Source organism: Pleurodeles waltl, chromosome 3_1 (genome assembly GCF_031143425.1).
Source record: "Pleurodeles waltl isolate 20211129_DDA chromosome 3_1, aPleWal1.hap1.20221129, whole genome shotgun sequence".
NCBI classification, from domain to species: domain Eukaryota; kingdom Metazoa; phylum Chordata; class Amphibia; order Caudata; family Salamandridae; genus Pleurodeles; species Pleurodeles waltl.
In genome coordinates, this window is record NC_090440.1 from 291,786,422 (window position 1) to 291,806,836 (window position 20,415).

General features: G+C 46.8%; 1 protein-coding gene across 2 annotated transcripts in view; it reads left to right on the forward strand.

Annotated features, from left to right (window-relative positions):
* Positions 1-20,415, forward strand: part of RAB27A (RAB27A, member RAS oncogene family) — a 520,171-nt gene that overhangs the window by 133,699 nt on the left and 366,057 nt on the right. For both annotated transcript variants that reach the window (XM_069222438.1, XM_069222439.1), the window contains exon 2: positions 493-549. The gene's annotated coding sequence lies outside the window, so the exon portion shown is untranslated. The remainder of the gene's footprint in view (positions 1-492; positions 550-20,415) is intronic.

Consider the following 20,415-nt stretch of genomic DNA (forward strand, 5'->3'; position numbering starts at 1 on the left):
GACCTTCCTAGCTATCGGTCCATCACTCACTCATCATTCATTACCATTCATTGGCAAGACCACCTAAAAAGCCAGCCAGCCATCTCCTACATTACTACCAATCTAACTTCAGATCATTCTGAGTAAAAAGACTCCTACATTACAATTCATGGATTGTATCCCGTGAAAGCAGATAAAGGTCACCTTTTGGCTTGAAGTGCCTCCTGATTTAACATGTATATGGAAATTGTGGCTGAGTCCTGTCATGTGACATGTATATGTAAATTGTGGCTAAGTCTGGTTGTAGTATATTGTCGGCGAAATAGTTGTCTTTTTCAAATTGGTTCCTTTCTGAAAGGCTCAGCACACCTGATGCTGCCGTGATACTAGTGCAATTCAATTGTGGGGGGGGTTTGCTTGTGCTGATTTCTGTTTCTTATCAATGCATGCTGTGCAGCGTAGCACTGCGGTTAGCGTTTACCTTTTAATCTTGTCTTTTCTTGCTTCCTACAGGTGTCGAGCTGTCCGGGAGTCAAGGAAGAAGGTTTCAGTCTTCTGAAGAAACTCACAGTAAGTAGATGCTCTGAACTTAGGCTCTTTGAGGGTCCGAGGAGGCTTGACCAAACTCTGGATTCTCAATGCGAAGTGCTGGTTCAAGGGTGGAGCAGGTTTAAATAGTCTATGTCTTTGGACTGTGATGAATCATTTATAATGTTCATGATTACTGAAAATGTTTACCATCTGGTGATGAGTCACTTAGAAACACGTGGCTGATTGTTTTTAACACCTTACGATGAGCCATTCAGGATGTGGTGACAAATGGTTTGTGTTTACTTCATTATGATGAGTCATTTTGGAATGCTTGTGGGGGAGCTCATTGTGCCAGCTTGATTGGTTCTGCACATGTTTCTTTCATGCATCATCAGCATACTGTGAAACTGATCTAGCAGGTCCACTTTAATCAGGAAACTTGGAACAAACAAGTCCAGGCATAATTATGTTCTGGAAAACAAACTCCAAGTGTCAAAAAGAGTTCAAACAGGGGTGCCATGTGAGACTGTATTCTGGTTATTACTGCACACCATTAGCTTTCGAGAAAATGTTAAAGCATGATTCCTGACATTTATCCTTGACACTGATCTCACCTTTTAGAAAAATCTTACCAAGAAATCCATGTCAGCTTGGTGCCAGGTCTGTTTACTAAAAGGGAAGCCATTCTTCCCAGAAAGTGACTTTAGAAGTGCCATTCCAGAACTTGCATCTGGATGGAGGCAGTACCCTGCTCTGCAGCCTCCATACTCCACACTGGTACCATTTAGGGTTATCCTGTTATCCTACTTGCCAGAGCATACCTCATCAAGAGACAGAAACATTAGATTACTTTTCCTACCCTTATTGAACTCCACTGGCTCCACTTGCTGGCTTGCACTACCCTCAAGGTGGCTGCATAATCTACAAAGTCATTAGGATCAGCACCCCTGTCCATCTGGCTGAAAACTCTCTTTCAGTGGCTGACAGCACACCCTCAGCCAAGACACCATCAGTCTGGAGACCCAAGAAAAAGATTTGCCAACAGGGCTTCTTTATTTATGTACCGTGAGTCTGGAAGAACATTCATGGATCCGTCAGGACTGCCCATATCTTTGCTTAATCTAGGAAAGAGCTGAAGATGCATCTCTTTAAATAGCATTACATGGTGACACAGTGATAGTATAACTTTCCTGTCAGAAACCAAACACCTCCAACTAGATTCACTTACTAATTTAGGGGGTCATTACGACCCTGGCGGTCATGGACCGCCAGGGCCGGGGACCGCGGATGCACCGCCAACAGGCTGGCGGTGCATCCAGGCCTATTCTGACGCGGCGGTAAAGCCGCGGTCAGAAAAGGGAAACCGGCGGTTTCCCGCCGGTTTTCCGCTGGCCTGAGTAATCCTCCATGGCGGCGCTGCAGGCAGCGCCGCCATGGGGATTCCGACCCCCTTACCGCCAGCCTGGTTCTCGCGGTTTTGACCGCCAGAACCTGGTTGGCGGTAACGGGTGTCGTGGGGCCCCTGGGGGCCCCTGCAGTGCCCATGCCAGTGGCACTGGCATGGGCACTGCAGGGGCCCCCTAACAGGGCCCCACCAAGATTTTCAGTGTCTGCATAGCAGACACTGAAAATCGCGACGGGTGCAACTGCACCCGTCGCACCCTTTCCACTCCGCCGGCTCCATTCGGAGCCGGCATCCTCGTGGAAGGGGGTTTCCCGCTGGGCTGGCGGGCGGTCTTCTGGAGGGTCGCCCGCCAGCCCAGCGGGAAACTCAGAATTACTGCGGCGGTCTTTTGACCGCACAGCGGTATTCTGACGGCGGTACTTTGGCGGGCGGCCTCCGCCGCCCGCCAAAGTCAGAATGAGGCCCTTAATCTCTTACTTCGATCATGTGCAGTCATATTAACACATTTACAAAACCAACACCTGTAAAGTGTGTGTAAATGAATGTTTTTTTAAATATGTGGTCCCATGCTGTTAGGTGAGGAATTGTGGTATAGATTTTTCTATTTTTGTTTCATCTTCAAAAAAAAAAAGTTTAATTTTCAGCTTCCAAAAATGAACACACTAAGGGGGTGATTCTAACTTCGGCGGGCGGCGGAGGCCGCCCGCCGAAGTTCTCCCACCAAAATACTGCTCCGCGGTCGAAAGACCGCTGAGGGTATTTTGGGATTTGCCCTGGGCTGGCGGGCGGCCGCCAAAAGGCCGCCCGCCAGCCTAGGGCAAATCAACCTTCCTACTAAGATGCCGGCTCAGAATTGAGCCGGCGGAGTGGGAAGGTGCGACGGGTGCAGTTGCACCCGTCGCGTATTTCAGTGTCTGCTAGGCAGACACTGAAATACTTTGTGGGGCCCTCTTACGGGGGCCCCTGCCGTGCCCATGCCATTGGCATGGGCACGGCAGGGGCCCCCAGGGGCCCCGCGGCACCCCCTACCGCCATCCTGTTCCTGGCGGGCGAACCGCCAGGAACAGGATGGCGGTAGGGGGTGTCAGAATCCCCCATGGCGGCGCAGCAAGCTGCGCCGCCATGGGGGATTCTAAGGGCAGCGGTAAACCGGCGGGAGACCGCCGGTTTACCCTTTCTGACCGGGGCCAAACCGCCGCGGTCAGAATGCCCTGCGGGGCACCGCCGGTCTGTCGGCGGTGCTCCCGCCGACCCTGGCCCCGGCGGTCTGAGACCGCCGGGGTTAGAATGAGGGCCTAACTGTCAGGAAGCAGGCTGTTAGCAGTTATCACTAGTGCTGTATGGACAGAAGTTTTAAAACACACAAGGGACAACACACAGGTACTAAGGGATCAGGGGCAAGTATTTTATAAAGGAACAAGGGACCCTTAGATAAAAGGACTACAAATGTAAATACTACATAGACTCACAATGAAGTCTATGGAAAACATGCAATAAATCAGTATATTTATTGCAAACAAAAGTAAAAAACAGTGTAGTGGGAAAACAAAAATGTCTTGGAAACTATAAATCATAATTGTCGAGGCATACCCCATGTGACAGAAAGCACAGTTAAGGTCACAATTTTACAGAACTCTTGCTCATGTCAAAACATGTATTATTGTACAGAGTCCAAGTCCTAAATGTCGACGACGTTTCGATCCCTTATTAGATTGTTGGGATCATCATCAGGACATAACAATTATGCCTCAGATGCACATAACTAGTCACTGACTATATAATCAAGACCAGAATAAACCTTTGTAGGGACATCTGTCAATTAAGAAGTCTTCAATAAATTGACTGTAGTCACGATCCTCAATCAGATCCCTCAATGGGCAATTAGCAGTAATTACTTAGGGCAAAGAGAGTTACTGGATGTCCCCATTGGAACCAACAGAGTCTCAACAGCATCAGATGTACGCATGTGCCAGCATGCAAGCAAATTATTGGCAAAGAAAGCCTGAAGCCAATAGCAGTCATGCATCGTGCACCCATACAGAAGTGGCACGGGCAAGGAGGACGCCCCGTGCCGTAGTGGACATGATGTGTACAATGATTCCCAGCAGGATTACGTCTTGCATGTTCTTGAGAGACTGCTGCCATTGTGGATTATTGGGTATAAGTTGTCTCATGGTTCATGATGTCCTTGCTAGGTGGTTGTGCTAGAAAGTTCATGAGTACTGGACATTGGTACTTGTATACCGGATTCTCTTTCCAGAGACCTATTACCTATTAAAGACTGTTTACATTACCATTAGATCACAGAGAGGCATTCTGAAGTCATATTATTGATTAAAACAAACTTGAAACTTCAACTTATTTTGAACGAATGGGCCTGGGGTTTAATTTACTAATGAGTTATATCAAACACTGAAGAGTGATTTGTTGATGGAAACAAACTTTAAAATTGAACTTATTGTGAATTATTAGAACAAGGAATAAAGTGAATATTCTAAAGTTGTGTTGTAGCTGGAAATGAACTTGATTTATGCTTATGAACGTTTAACAACTCATCATATATCTTCACAAATACCATGAATAAGGTTTTAGTCTTTCATTAATAAGGTATTATTGCCAGATTTAGGAAAAGCAGGATGTTAATGATCAAGGGAGTGGCCAGAAAATAAAAACTGCCCCCACTTTGAACTAGAGCACTCATGCCACTAAGCAAGCAAAGCAAATGAACTGAACCCTCCATCGAACAGCTTTCTTGTCACTTCTTTCCATGCATTTATGCATTCATTCTTTCACTCTTCCATCCACTTGCTGATATCCACTATTTCACCTTTATATTCTGTCATCCATTCATTCAGTTATCCATAATTCATTCTTTCCCTATTTTTCCATCTGTCCTTTCATCCATCCATACATCCATCCATTCTGCCATCCGTCTGTCCATCCATCCATCCTGCCTTTCATCCAGACATCCATCCATGCACTCTGCCATCCATGCTGCCATTCATCTATCCACACTGTCATTTATCTAACAACTCTGCCATCAACTCAGTCTGCCACCCAGCTATCCATCCACTCTGCCACCCAACCACTTTGCTGTCCATCTATCCACTCAGCTATCCATCATCCATCTACTTAGCTATCCATCATCCATCCACTCTGCGATCCATCTAGCTGGACACTCTGCCATCCATTCATCCATCCCTACACTTTGCCTTCCATCCATCCATTCTGCCATCTATCCATCCATCAGTCCATCCATCTACTCATCCGCTCTGCCATCCATCAATTCACTCTTCCATCAATCTATCCAGCCTGCCAAGCATGCACCCATTCACTCTGCCATCTGTCCTCCCATATACCCTCCTATCCATCCATTCATTTTATCATTCATCCATCAACCCCTCAACTCTGCGTCCATCAATAAATCCACTCTGCCATCCATAAATCCACTCTGTCATCCATCCACCCATCCACTCCTCCATCTATCCATTAAATCAGCCACCTGTCTACTCTGCCATCCTTCCATCCGGTCAACCATCCATCCATCTGTCCGTCCGCCCACCCCATCCATCCATCCTTTCAATCTGCCATCCATCCATTCTTTCTGCCACCCATCCACCCTGCCGTACATTCACTCTACCCTCCATTTATTCTGCCATCCATCCTTCCACTCTGCCACTCTGCCATATATCCACTCAGACAACCATCAATCAATCAATCAGTTTTTGTAAAGCGCAACTACTCATCCATGAGGGTCTAAAGGTGCTGGGGGAGGATCTGGCCTCATCCGAAGAGCCAAGTCTTCAGATTCTTCCTGAAGATAGTGAGTGATGGGCTTTGTATGAGGTGCATGGGCAGGTTGTTCCAGCTCTTAGCTGCGAGGTAGGTGAAAGATCTTCCTCCAGAGGTGGTTTTCCGTATGCGTGGGATGGTGGCTAGTGCCTGCTGAGCTGAAGCGTATGGTGGGATTATGGAAGGAGATGCGATGGCTCTGGTAGGCTGGTCCGATGTTGTGAATGACCTTGTAGGTGTGAGTGAGTAGTTTGAAGATGATTCCCTTCTCCACTGGGAGCCAATGGAGGGTCCTAAGGGGTTGGGAGATATGTTCCTGGTGGGGGAGGTTTGGATGAGTTGCAGTTTCCTGATGTTTTTAGTTGTGGTGCTGGCGTAGACTGCCTTGCTGTGGTCGAGCTTGCTTGTGATTAAGGCGTGGATGACTGTCTTGCGGCAGTTGACCAGGATCCATTTGAAGATTTTGTGGAGTTGGCAGAGGGTGTGGCAGCAGGAAGCGGTGCCTGCATTTACCTGTCGGGTCATTGTTAGGGAAGAGTCGGTGATGATTCCTCGGTTGCGGTCGTGGTCAGTCAGAGAAGATGGGCGCTGAGCGATGTGGGCCACCAGGATTCGTCCCAGGCTGAAATGGGGTTTCCAAAGATGAGAAGCTTGGTCTTGTCTGAGGTGAGCTTGAGGCAGCACTCTCTCATCCAGGCGGCGACGGCTTCCATTCCTGTGTGAAAGTCCATCTTAACTTTGTCGGGTCTACAGTGAGGGATATAATGAGTTGTGTCATTGACGTATGACACGATGTTCATTTCATGGCCTTTGATGATGGCTCGAGTGCGGCCATGTAGATGTTGAAGAGCGTTCGGCTCAGGGAGGAACCCTTAGGGACTCCACAGCTGACTTCTGTCGGTTAGGATGTGAAGGGTGGGAGCCTTACTCTCTGTGTTCTTCCAGAGAGGAAGAAGCGGATCCATTGCAAGGCTTTTCTATGGATTCCTGCATCGTGGAGTCCGGTGCATAAGGTGCTGTGGGAGACCGTGTCGAAGGCTGCTGAGAGGTCGAGGAGTATGAGTTCTGCGGTGTGGCTGTGGTCAAGGAGTGTGCGGATGTCATTGGTGGCTGCAAGAAGAGCTGTCTCCGTGCTGTGCTTGCTGCGGAAGCAAGACTGAGAGGTGTCCAGTGAGCTGTTGTCTTTGATGAATTGTCGCAGCTGTGAGTTGATCGCTTTTTCCAGTACTTTGGCCGGGTAGGATAGTAGTGAGATGGGCCGGAAGTTCTTTAGCTCTGATGGGTTGGCCATGGGTTTCTTCAGGAGGGGGCGTACTTCAACATGTTTCCAGTCTTCTGGGAAGGTGGCTGTGTTGATAGAGCAGTTCAGCATCTTGCGGAGCTCGGGCGGTGGATACGCTGGCTCTGTTGTCCATGTGGTGAGGACAGGGGTCTGTGGGAGCTCCGGAGTGGGTGCTGTTCATGATCCTTTCCATCTCGTCTGTAGTGAGAGTGTATCAGCTGTGGATGGGTTGGGTTGGGATCTGGGGGGCTGGGTCGGTCGTAGGGTTCTGATGCTGGGTGGGTTTTCCGGGAGCAAGCTGTTGTAAATCTCCTTAATCTTGTGGTGGAAAAAGGAGGCCAATTTGTCACAGAGGTCTTGCGACAGGGGGATGATGGTGGCTTCAGAGGGAGGATTGGTGAATTCCTTGATTACCGTGAAGAGTTTTTTCATTTTGTGCGTGGAGGAGTTGATGCATTCACGGAGTGCAACTTTTTTTGAATCCTTGATGCGTTGGCAGTGGGTAGTGGATCTGAAGGAGGTGAGGTCTATGCTGGTTTTGCTGTTTCTCCATTTCTTCTCTAGGCGTTTGCTGAGGCGCTTGGATTCCTGGAGTTCAGTGGTAAACAGCTGGCATTCTTTGGGATGTGCTTGACTGAAGTTGATCAGAGGGGGGCTAAGACGTCGGCGCATTTGGTGATCCAGGATTTGAGGTTGCATGCTGCGGAGTTGGCGTTGTCAGTGGGAGGCGGCGATGATTTGCAAGGGTCGTGGTGAGTTGCTCGTTGGTGATTTTTTTCCATTTCCTGTGGGAGGGGGAGGCTGGGGACGTGGAGGCGGCTGTTGGGTGTGATGATGGAGAAGTGTAGGCAGTGATGGTCGGTTCAATCCGGGGTGGAGATGTTCTTGATGGTAATCCAGTTCCTTGAGGTGAAAATGGGGTCTAGTGTGTGTCCTGCGGTGTGTGTGTGCACGGTGATCAGTTGTCTGAGGCCGAGGGTGGAGAGGTTGTCCAGTAGGGAAGTGGTGTTTCGGTCGTTGCAGTCCTCGAGGTGGAAATTCAGGTCTCCAAGGAGGAGGTATTCGGTGGACACCAGGGTGTGGGGGGTGGTGATGTCTACAATGGCATCGATGAATGCTGGGCAGGGGCCGGGTGTTCTGTAGACAAGGGTGCTGCGGAAGGAGGAGTTGGGAGTGGCGTGGATCAGGAAGTGAAGGTGTTCCATTGCGGTGCAGTGTTCCTCTGTGTTGACCAAGATACGGAGTGTGGACTTGTGTACGATGGCCAGTCCTCCGTCCAGACAGGAGGGCTGGTCCTTCCTTATGATGTTGTAGCCATCCGGGATTGCGATGGGGATGTCTGGTCCGGAGGTAGGGTTGGTCCAAGTCTCAGTTAAGAATGTGATGTCTATTCTACCATGCATCTAGTCTGCCATTTATCCATCCACTATTCCATCAATCTATCAGTTCCTTCATTCTGCCATGCATCAGTCCACATCTGCCTTCCATCCATCCATTCACTCTGCCATCCATCCATTCATTCTACCATCCATCCATCCTTTTGTCAACTCTTCCTTCCATCCTTCCACTCTGCTATCCAGCCATCCTGACATCCATCCACCATCACCCATCCACTCTGCCATCTAGTCATTCATCTTTTCACCCTCTCCTCCAACCATCCCTTTACTCTGATATCCTTTCACCTGTCCAACCACCGATCAATTCAGCCCCACCTACCCAATCATCCATCCAATCTGCCAACCTTTCACCTGTCCATCCACTATTCATCTATTCCTTTACTCTACCGTCTGTTCACCTGCCCATCCTCCCATCCATCCAGCCTATTACTCTGCCATCCTTTCACCTGCTCATACACCTATCCATTCACTCATCCATCCATTCCTTTACTCTGCCATCCTGTCCAGCCACCTATCATTCACTCATCCTTTCACCCACTCATTCATCCATACTTTCTTCTCTTAACCCTTCCAATATTCCCTCTTTCTACCATTCCTTCCAATATTCCTTCTTTTTTCCCTCTCCTATTTACCCAGTTGTTTTTTTTCCTCACTCTTGGCTGCTTGCGTATTGAGGCTGTATGCCAGCCCTAATGATAAGGTTTTGTTTGCGAAGTTGCAGACAGAATAGGTCCATAACGAACTCCACCCCCGCTGAAGCTGCTAAAGCAGGGAGTTCATGACCCCCCTGTTAAGGATATCAAACAATAATTCATCTCCAGAAGAGAGTTTGTAGCGACAATACTTCAGGTAGTTATTATGAGCATATAGAGATATGTGTTCTTTTTTTAGATGCCTATTGTTTTTATATGTTTAGCTTTCAAGATTTTCCAGTTGTATAATGAACTACAGCGAGTTTGTTCAACAGAGTTAAATTATATCCATTCGCAATTGTCATTATGTTTAGTTCTGTCTATGACAAAACATTTAAGAAATCTATTTGCCTCGTATGAAATGCTGCATTCCTTATTGATCAGCCATGTGGCAAGACGAAGTGGTCGAGTCCTGTGTGTTTGTTTTCTCTCTAATCTATTACCCTTTCCCCACTTCAACCACTGCCCTCATATTTCATTGGTATGGGTGGTCGACATGCTGTATCTCCTCTGTGGGCTTTCAGCATGCATATCGCTTGTCATTGGTTGGTTCATGTGCATTTCTAAATTCTTCACTTTTCATTGGTAAATCACAGTCAGTTGTCCCTCCTTTTGGATTGTTGTTCCCTCCTATGGCGACTGGCCCTTCTACGGGCCATATGTAGGAAAGCTTTTTCCCATAGGCACAGAATCGGTAAAATCCTTTGATACATCTGGCCCTACATGTCTTATTTCGCTTCTTGCCATTTGAGTTCGTCAAGGCACACTATTTTTTTAGATCGCCTCGGCTCGAGTGTTTGGAATGCTGCTTTTGTTGGCTTTCTGAGGCGAATGCACACAGCTGATGTTTTCAACCACATGTTTTTTATTTGAGAAACACACTGATTACTTTGATTGCTGATCTCCGATACCAACATTATTTATTTACAAACACACCGTGCACGGTGTGACCTGGGGATCATACTTGAGTTTGTGTGGTAGTTGCAGTGCCAGCATGGCACAACCCCTGCCTCTCCCGCCTGTAAGTCGCAATCCACCTGGAAAGAAAAACTGAGATCTGGCCGAGAACACGCTGCAAACATGTTTTTATTGCCGCTGCGAATGAGCAGGCTCTGGCCACAGGAAGTGAGCATGCCTGATTTAAAGTGAGCGAGGGCCCCGGTGTGCAGCTGCACCTCTTCGCCCTCTGCCATTACTGTGCTAGCACAGATCTGAAGCTGTCCCGTGCCAGGGTGAATAACTAAAACAATCTTATTATTTTAATCTAATTTATGACAATGGTAGTTTTGTTTTATAATCTTCTAAAACCCAGGACTGCAAGTGCCAGAATGCATTTTAACACTCAGGACAGGCAGAGCCGCTCTTACAGTGAAGCTGCAAGAGCCAAAGCAGCCTGCACGTGCTGCTTGTTTACAGTGTGTGCTCTCCCAAAGGCGGATTCAGTCCCTGTGCTCCCTGTGCTGTGGCGTGTGATCTTTATAAGAGCGGTTGTATGCTACCCTCAGACACCATTGGTGCTATCCAAAGAAAGGATCGCTGCGGTTTCTGAGTCCAGTGCATTGTGCAATGTCTGTGTTTATTTGCAGTTACTGCAACATAGGGTTTCAGAGCCTGGTAGGTCTCATTACAGCATGTAAAGTGTGCACAACGGCTTTGTTTACCTCACGCAGTGTATGACTTTGTCCACCCCGTCTGTGCACGCTTTCAGTGTCTCCTACATAACAGCTGGATCCTGCCATGGCATCCACAGCTTTGACGTGTTTTGTTTAACTCACTGAATGTCGCACGTGAAGCTGTAATGACTCTGCCCAGACACCTGTGTACTCCCTCTCCATAGTTTAATTTTAGTTTGACACCCAGGTGCAACTTGTGATGCAGTTGGTACACTGGGGTTAGCTAGGACAGTTTTAGGTAACTATGATGACAGAAATCAGGGGTGTATGTATCCGTCGTGCAGCAGGTGCAGTTCCACCGAGGTCCATCCTTCCCAGTTATTATTCTATTTTAATACCAAATCGTTCACGGGAAGGGAGCAGGGACATTAACTCTGTTTGCATTAGGACCAGTGGTTCCCTTGCTAGTGCCAGGCGTCGGATGATACAAGCAGGAGGAGGCTGACAAAATTTAACCAGGGGACTCGCTGTGCCTCATCTGTACCGCGGGCATGCCCCCTTAATACTTGGCTCTATCTGGAGTCTAGGTTCATGGCCTGGCGCACACATGTGAAGCACCCTAGGACTTCCCGTAAACATTTGTCTGCAGCCACCACATGGGTGCATGTGTAACCTTGGCACTGCATGGTATGCATTGTTAAGAGTTGCATCCTCTCTCTGATCAGGAGGTGCCTTCCTCTTTGGTCAAACTTTGTCTAGAAATTTTCTCATAGCCTTCCCACTGCTCTGGTGTTCAAGAATTGAATCTTACTATGCTGTTTTCAATTAGAAATATGCTGTTATTAGACATTGTACTTTGAATTGTATTCTAGATTGCCATGTTGGGATTTTTATGCTAAAAAAGGCACTAAATCTACGCTTGAAGCTGAGAACGGAGATAAATCTCAGCGTGAACACAGCTCTCGGACGCTAGGATAACTGCAGCCATTGGACTTATTGTGGGAAGTGGTTTCATGCTTCAGTTTTGCCAAGTGGAAATACTGTTCTTCTGAATCGGTCAGCCTCTTCATTCCAAGCCGGCCAGTTTGCCTCTTGTGTGTATTTTGAGTAGCTTCCCCTCTTTGTCCAACCACGCTTCCAAGCACACACACCGAAAGTGTAAACCAACTGATTATCAAACATTGTGGCCATGAGTATGGGTGACCGAAAACAAAAGGCACAAGCTTAGTGGGGGATTTCACAGAGGCTTAATCTTTAATAGCCAGGATGTGAAAAAGATATGACCCAATAACTAGTCAACTGTGAAATAAATAAACACGGCTTCTTATCCTCACTGCCAAGTTTTGCCATGCCATGTGATCCTGGGTGCATCAGATAATGCAAGTATGCCAAAGTTGCTTTAAATGCCAAATCATTACATCATTTATAAACTGCTGTAAAGGGCGATATGTGGAGATGGATATCTTCACTCACTCGTCTGCAAGCTCATGCAACACTCATGCTCTTCAACGCTCCTAGCTATTGCAGTGTACGTCACAGATACCTAAACGTGAACCTGCCATTTTATACTTTTCGCAGCACGTGGCTGAACCTTCAGTGATTGCACCTCTATTAACTGTCCACGGTACAGCACACCCACTCTCTCCATCGTGGCACTCACCATTTACCTCACTTCAGTAATACCTCTTATTCACAGCACTACAAAGCCAACAAAATGTGCTACATAAAGACAAGTTGCTTTACAAAACCACAGTGGGACCCCGATACATAGAAAGGACAACCAACTCTGTCCATTATTCATATTCTAGGTCTAGGCTGCAAATGGCATGGGATGTGCTTGCTTGAGTGCTCTGCAAAGCGCTCCACGGGCTGCTGCTGTGTGCTATAGATGTTCTGGCAATGCTTGGAAGTCCAACAGGCAAGTCATTGGTGAGAGATGGGGCGTCTATAGAGTGTGAGGTTGACAGAACACTGAAGCAAATCTGCACATACTTAACACCTGCTCTGATGCCTTCTGGCAATTAATCAAGGTATCTATCAGTTTATGACAAAACAATTATTACTAATGGCCTTACATATTCATTTATTTGAGGGCTTTTTTTTCGACTGCATATTATTTATATCTCCCATCATTATGTTACCACAAACTTTAATGTCTTTAATGGCTAATGTAATGGATAATGTACTACATGGATAAACACTTATAAGGTCCCAAAGGCGAGACCTATGGGCCATGCCAATGCTTTTTGTGTGTAGTGTTTAAAAAAAAGCTTTTGGAATCTAAGGCATCAGTAGCACATTTTTTAGACCTGTTCAAGTTAAAGAAACAGAGTGACTCGGAAATGGAAAGCATAAAAACATTAAAAAACACAGACATAATGAATTTGTCATGCAAGCACCCTGCAGAACGCACATATCCCTAACACTCAGTCTTGTATTGAAAGGACCAGGATCCTCTTTAAAATGGCAGCGCTGAGGGGCTTACCGTCTAGTATGAAGTAAATCACTGACACGGTATAGCTGCAATGGTGATGCTTCTCACAAAGAGGCACACTGAAACTAAGGTATTTTGGAAGCTTGGTGGTTGAGTAGAATCTGACAGATGTTCCAAGTAGAGAATGTGGTGCCACAGAGAGCTAAGGCAGGGTGTGGATTTCATACAGTGGAGTAACAAACCTTAAGGGGGTTCCTGCAAGGTACATGAGTGGGGCTTCTGACTCATTCAGGAGCACTCTGGCCAGGGCACAGTGCTGGGACGGCCCCCTGGAGCTCGTCCCCGTTTCCCCCGCATAATGGGCGCTGCGAGGACCTATGTTATGCTATTGATTTCATCATACAAAGATTCATAAAGGGTAACCAGTATTGATGTCCAGCAGAGGTTGGGAATGGGTTCAAAATGAACCTATAATGTGGAATAAGTAGAACCTTGTTAAGAAGGCCAGATGTTGATGTTTAAAACGTCAGTCAGAATCAGAGATGCTAATAAAGCTTGGGCTGAGTTGAGATCAACATTAGAAGATTTTAAGGGAATAGAATTGATTTGAGGTTTCCAAATGGAGAATCTATCATAGAAGGTAGATTCTATAGTCCAAAGCTCTTTGGTTCAAAGGCTTCATGTGTCAGAAAAGCTGTGCCATCATGCCTGTTTTTTTTCTTTTTAGCCTTGTGTTTTTCTTCTAGTGAAGTTGACAATTTTGAATCCACAAGTGGTGTCTATCTTCGTTCCTTGGGTGAGATGGACTCTGACATCTGGGAGACAGATTCCCAGTCACTCATCCTCACTTACACTTACATTCACTCAACCACACTCATTCCTGATCACATTCATTCTCGCTCACTTACAGTCAGTCATTCTCACTCATTCATTCATATTCAAACTGATTCTCACCCTATCACTACACAGGATGCATACTCACTGTTGCTCTCACTCACATTCACTTGCACCCACTCTTACTGTCACTCTCTCGCTCAGTCTCACGCTGTCTGAATGACTCATTTTCACTCACAGGTAATCATTGTACCCCAATCACTCTCCATCACTCCCTATCACTCACTCACACTCGCTCACTTTCACTCATTCACATCCACTCATCCACACACACTCATGCTCCCTCTCAAACATACATAAACACACTCTAACCTCATACACTCACACAACATTTGAGAGGTTTTCCTAGTTTGACTTATCCTCAGCTGCCTGCACAGGCCGCTTCAGCTCCTCAGGTGCTTGTGCTGGGTAGTACCTCCCAGCGGGCACACAGGTCCCCCATGCCTGGATTACTGAAGCAGAACACTGGAAGCTGAGGCCTGATCTTTGCATACATCATGCTGATCCACTGCGCTTGCTTCAGATTTCAGCCTTTTGATTTTTCAGCTCACCTGTGCCTAACTAGTCACAGAGTGGTGGTGGGGAGAGTTAGTGAGGGTCTTGCCCCCACCCAAGCCTATGACGAGATGTGACAGTGTGGTAACGGTCTGATTCCTGGTTAACCACGTGCACTACAGAGATAAGGCCTAAAGCGCCCAGGCTACCTTCGTGTGTCACAAATGTGGTGGGACCTGCTCATGATAGTCCCCTGTGGTCAAGGCTGGGAATTCGCCAGTTTTTGCCTTATGGCTGCAGAAGCACCTCTATGTGCCTGGCAGTCGGCAGACAAATGTACTGTCCTACACTGCTCGCTTCTTGACCTTTGCTCAGGACCTCCTTTTTATTACATCAGTAATAAGTATTAGTTTATTGTTCACTTTAGTCTAGATGCAGAAAACAACGAGGACAGAGTCCTGTCGTTCTTGAGAGTGAGCCACTTTGTCTATTGGGACTCTGCATGCATACTGCAGATATGGTATCTCCCTCCTGTGTTCCCCGTCCCAAAACCTATTCATCCAGGTGGGTGTGGGAGGACTCCATCCCATCCCTCAGTTCAGAGCTGGTATTTCCCTGCTCCTGGAAACCTCATTTATTGCCGTCTTCCAATGTTATTGCTGGTTTCTAAAGCCACATGAAAAGATGCAATCTCTTTCCTGGATTCAGTGATGTCACACTAATTCATTCAAGCTAGTCTGTACTGTGATTCTTGGCTCAGCACCTGGTAAATCTTCATAACAGGATGGTGCATTTTTCCCGGATCTTGTGGGTGTTTTAACTTTGAAATAAAGCAGAACACTTATCGGTTCTACATTTCTCCTCTTGCCACAAAAGGAGGCTAAACAGTGACCCCTTCAGCATATCCTGCTCCTCGTGCTAGTGCACATGAGCAGGATAAGATTTTCCAACATGGAGGGGGCCATTAGGTTAGTAGATTAGAAAGGAACTTCTTGTTTACGGTACAAGAGCTTTATTTGAGTTCAAAAGAAAGAAGTGGGATTGGACAGATAAAAGAAAGACAGTAGATATAAGTGACAATTGAATAAACTGAAAGCAAACTATTATTATTGCCAGATCCTCTATGATTTCTTCGGTTCGAGCTAAGGCTCTTCCGCCTTATCCTTAAAGTGCTACTGTCTGGCACTCAGGATTTCTTTTGCACTCACATGCTCTCACAGCCTACCTTGCAGTTTTTTCCACTGCTGAGGCCAATATTGCACCTGACTTAGCACTCTAATTTACCCCAAGCCAAAAACGAAGATGAAACCAGAGACTACACACGACCTGCAATTAGAGGAAGTTTGACTAGCCTCATGCTTTATAAGAGTCTGCTTACAACACCTATAATGTCCATCTTCTCTCATTCCCCATAGCACTACAGTGACTGTTCTGCATGCAGATGCGTAAACATGTAATTAGTATTGCTAGCTCAGTTACATATTATTGCTAAATGGATTACAAAGCCTATCCTTTCAGCCACATTTGCATGTTTATTTGGTTGAAATGGGGTACATTACAGACCACTGAGACCTTAATATGTGTGAAAAAGGCTACTTTATTGAAAGGTGCACATCACACACAGCATTCTAGGCATACCGCCTTACGGAACTAAAAACCTCACTATACATTTAACCCCTTCGCTGCCAGGCCTTTTCCCCCTCCTGTGCCAGGGCTTTTTTTTGCCTATTTGGGGCAGTTCGCGCTTAGGCCCTCATAACGTTTTGTCCACATAAGCTAACCAAGCCAAATTTACGCTTTTTTTCCAACATCCTAGGGATTCTAGAGGTACCCAGACTTTGTGGGTTCCCCTGAAGGAGGCCAAGAAATTAGCCAAAATACAGGGAAAATTTCGTTTTTTTTAAAAAAATTGGAAAAAGTGGCTGCAGAAGAAGGCTTGTGGTTTTTCCCCTGAAAATGGCATCAACAAAGGGTTTGCGGTGCTAAACTCAGCAGCTTCCCAGCTTTCAGGAACAGGCAGACTTGAATCAGAAAACCCAATTTTTCAACACAATTTTTGAATTTTACTGGGACATACCCCATTTTTGCAATTTTTTGTGCTTTCAGCCTCCTTCCAGTCAGTGACAGAAATGGGCATGAAACCAATGCTGGATCCCAGAAACCTAAACATTTCTGAAAAGTAGACAAAATTCTGAATTCAGCAAGGGGTCATTTGTGTAGATCCTACAAGGGTTTCCTACAGACAATAACAACTGAAAAAGAAAAATATTGAAATTGAGGTGAAAAAAACATCAATTTTTCTCTACGTTTTACTCTGTAACTTTTCCCTGCAATGTCAGATTATCGAAAGCAATATACCGTTACATCTGCTGGCCTCCTCTGGTTGCGGGGATATATAGGGCTTGTAGGTTCATCAAGAACCCGAGGAACCCAGAGCCAATAAATGAGCTGCACCCTGCAGTGCGTTTTTATTCTATACCGGGTATACAGCAATTCATTTGCTGAAATATAAAGAGTAAAAAATAGCTATCAAGAAAACCTTTGTTTTTCCAAAAAAGGCACAAGATAAGGTGTTGAGGAGCAGTGGTTATTTGCACATCTCTGAATTCCGGGGTGACCATACTAGCATGTGAATTACAGGGCATTTCTCAAATAGATGTCTTTTTTACACACTCTCCTATATTTGGAAGGAAAAAATGTAGAGAAAGACAAGGGGCAATAACACTTGTTTCGCTAATCTATGTTCCTCCAAGTCTCCCGATAAAAATGATACCTCACTTGTGTGGGTAGGCCTAGCGCCCGCGACAGGAAACGCCCCAAAGCGCAACGTGGACACATCCAATTTTTTGAAAGAAAACAGGGGTGTTTTTTGCAAAGTGCCTACCTGTCGATTTTGGCCTCTAGCTCAGCCGGCACCTAGGGAAACCTACCAAACCTGTGCATTTCTGAAAACTAGAGACCTAGGGGAATCCAAGATGGGGTGACTTGTGGGGCTCGGACCAGGTTCTGTTACCCAGAATCCTATGCAAACCTCAAAATTTGGCTAAAACAACACATGTTCCTCACATTTCTGTGGCAGAAAGTTCTGGAACCCGAGAGGAGCCACAAATTTCCTTCCACCCAGCGTTCCCCCAAGTCTCCCGATAAAAATGATACCTCACTTGTGTGGGTAGGCCTAGCGCCCGCAACAGTAAACGCCCCAAAGCTCAACGTGGACACATCCAATTTTTTTAAAGAAAACAGGGGTGTTTTTTGCAAAGTGCCTACCAGTAGATTTTGGCCTCTAGCTCAGCCGGCACCTAGGGAAACCTACCAAACCTGTGCATTTCTGAAAACTAGAGACCTAGGGGAATCCAAGATGGGGTGACTTGTGGGGCTCGGACCAGGTTCTGTTACCCAGAATCCTTTGCAAACCTCAAAATTTGGCTAAAAAAACACATGTTCCTCACATTTCTGTGGCAGAAAGTTCTGGAATCTGAGAGGAGCCACGAATTTCCTTCCACCCAGCGTTCCCCCAAGTCTCCCGATAAAAATGATACCTCACTTGTGTGGGTAGGCCTAGCGCCCGCGACAGGAAACGCCCCAAAGCGCAACGTGGACACATTCAATTTTTTGAAAGAAAACAGAGGTGTTTTTTGCAAAGTGCCTACCTGTAGGTTTTGGCCTCTAGCTCAGCCGGCACCTAGGGAAACCTACTAAACCTGTGCATTTCTGAAAACTAGAGACCTAGGGGAATCCAAGATGCGGTGACTTGTGGGGCTCGGACCAGGTTCTGTTACCCAAAATCCTTTGCAAACCTCAAAATTTGGCTAAAAAAACACATGTTCCTCACATTTCTGTGGCAGAAAGTTCTGGAATCTGAGAGGAGCCACGAATTTCCTTCCACCCAGCGTTCCCCCAAGTCTCCCGATAAAAATGATACCTCACTTGTGTGGGTAGGCCTAGGGCCCGCGACAGGAAACGCCCCAAAGCGCAACGTGGACACATCCAATTTTTTGAAAGAAAACAGAGGTGTTTTTTGCGAAGTGCCTACCTGTAGATTTTGGCCTCTAGCTCAGCCGGCACCTAGGCAAACCTACCACACCTGTGCATTTCTGAAAACTAGAGACCTAGGGGAATCCAAGATGGGGTGACTTGTGGGGCTCGGACCAGGTTCTGTTACCCAGAATCCTTTGCAAACCTCAAAATTTGGCTAAAAAAACACATGTTCCTCACATTTCTGTGGCAGAAAGTTCTGGAATCTGAGAGGAGCCACAAATTTCCTTCCACCCAGCGTTCCCCCAAGTCTCCCGATAAAAATGATACCTCACTTGTGTGGGTAGGCCTAGCGCCCGCAACAGGAAACGCCCCAAAACGCAACGTGGACACATCCAATTTTTTGAAAGAAAATAGAGGTGATTTTTGCGAATTGCCTACCTGTAGATTTTGGCCTCTAGCTCAGCCGGCACCTAGGGAAACCTACCAAATCTGTGCATTTCTGAAAACTAGAAACCCAGGGGAATCCAAGATGGGGTGACTTGCGGGGCTCTGACCAGGTTATGTTACCCAGAATCCTTTGCAAACATCAAAATTTGGCCAAAAAAACACTTTTTCCTCTCATTTCGGTGACAGAAAGTTCTGGAATCTGAGAGGAGCCACAAATTTCCTTCCACCCAGCGTTCCCCTAAGTCTCTCGATAAAAATGGTACCTCACTTCTGTGGGTAGGCCTAGCGCCCATGAAAGGAAATGGCCCAAAACACAACGTGGACACAACATATTTTTTCACAGAAAACAGAGGTGTTTTTTGCAAAGTGCCTACCTGTGGAGTTTGGCCTCTAGCTCAGCCGGCCCGGGGGGGGGAGGCAGAAATGCCCTAAAATAAATTTGACCCCCCCACCCACCCCCCCCCAACCCCCCCTGCCCGGGAGCGACCCTTGCCTACGGGGTCGCTCCCCCTGCGTGACATTGGCGCCAAAAAACAAATCCCCGGTGCCTAGTGGTTTCTGCCCCCTTGGGGGCAGATTGACCTAAAATCGAACAATCTGCCCCCAAGGGGGCAGAAATGGTCTAAATACAATTTGCCCCCCCAGGGGAGCGACCCTTGCCTGATGGGTCGCTCCCCATCTCTAAAAAAACAAACAAACAAAAAAAACAAAAAACAAAAAATTTGCACTGGCGTCTAGAGGTTTCTGCCCCCCCCTGGGGGCAGATCAGCCTAATAATAGGCCGATCTGCCCCCAGGGGGGGCCGAAATGGCCCTAAATAAATTTGCCCCCCCAACCCCCCCCCCCCGCTCCGGGAGCGACACTTGCCTACAGGGTCGCTCCCCCTGCGTGACATTGGCGCCAAAAAACAAATCCCCTTGGGGGCAGATTGACCTAAAATCAACCAATGGTCTAAATACAATTTGCCCCCCAGGGGAGCGAACCTTGCCTGATGGGTCGCTCCCCAGCTCTAAAAAAACAAACAAACAAAAAAATAAACACAAAAAAAAAAATTGCCCTGGCGCCTAGAGGTTTCTGCCCCCTTGGGGGCAGATTGACCTAAAATCGCCCAATCTGCCCCCAAGGGGGGCAGAAATGGTCTAAATACAATTTGCCCCCCAGGTGAGCGACCCTTGCCTGATGGGTCGCTCCACATCTCTAAAAAAACAAAAAACAAAATTTGCCCTGGCGCCTAGAGGTTTCTCTAGGTCACCTCGTCCAAGGCACAGAAGCGGTTAATCACCTACACTTCTTACCCCTCCAGCCTTAAGTCCCACCCGCCCCCTGCATACCTCACCATAAAAACTCTTATGTCATGATCTACTGCACAGTGTCATTGCATCACTTAAAGCTTCCCCTCCTGCTTAACAGTGAATCTATTAACACCTAATAAACGTAATCTTTGTGTGACGTAACCTTTAATTTCCTTTCACTTCC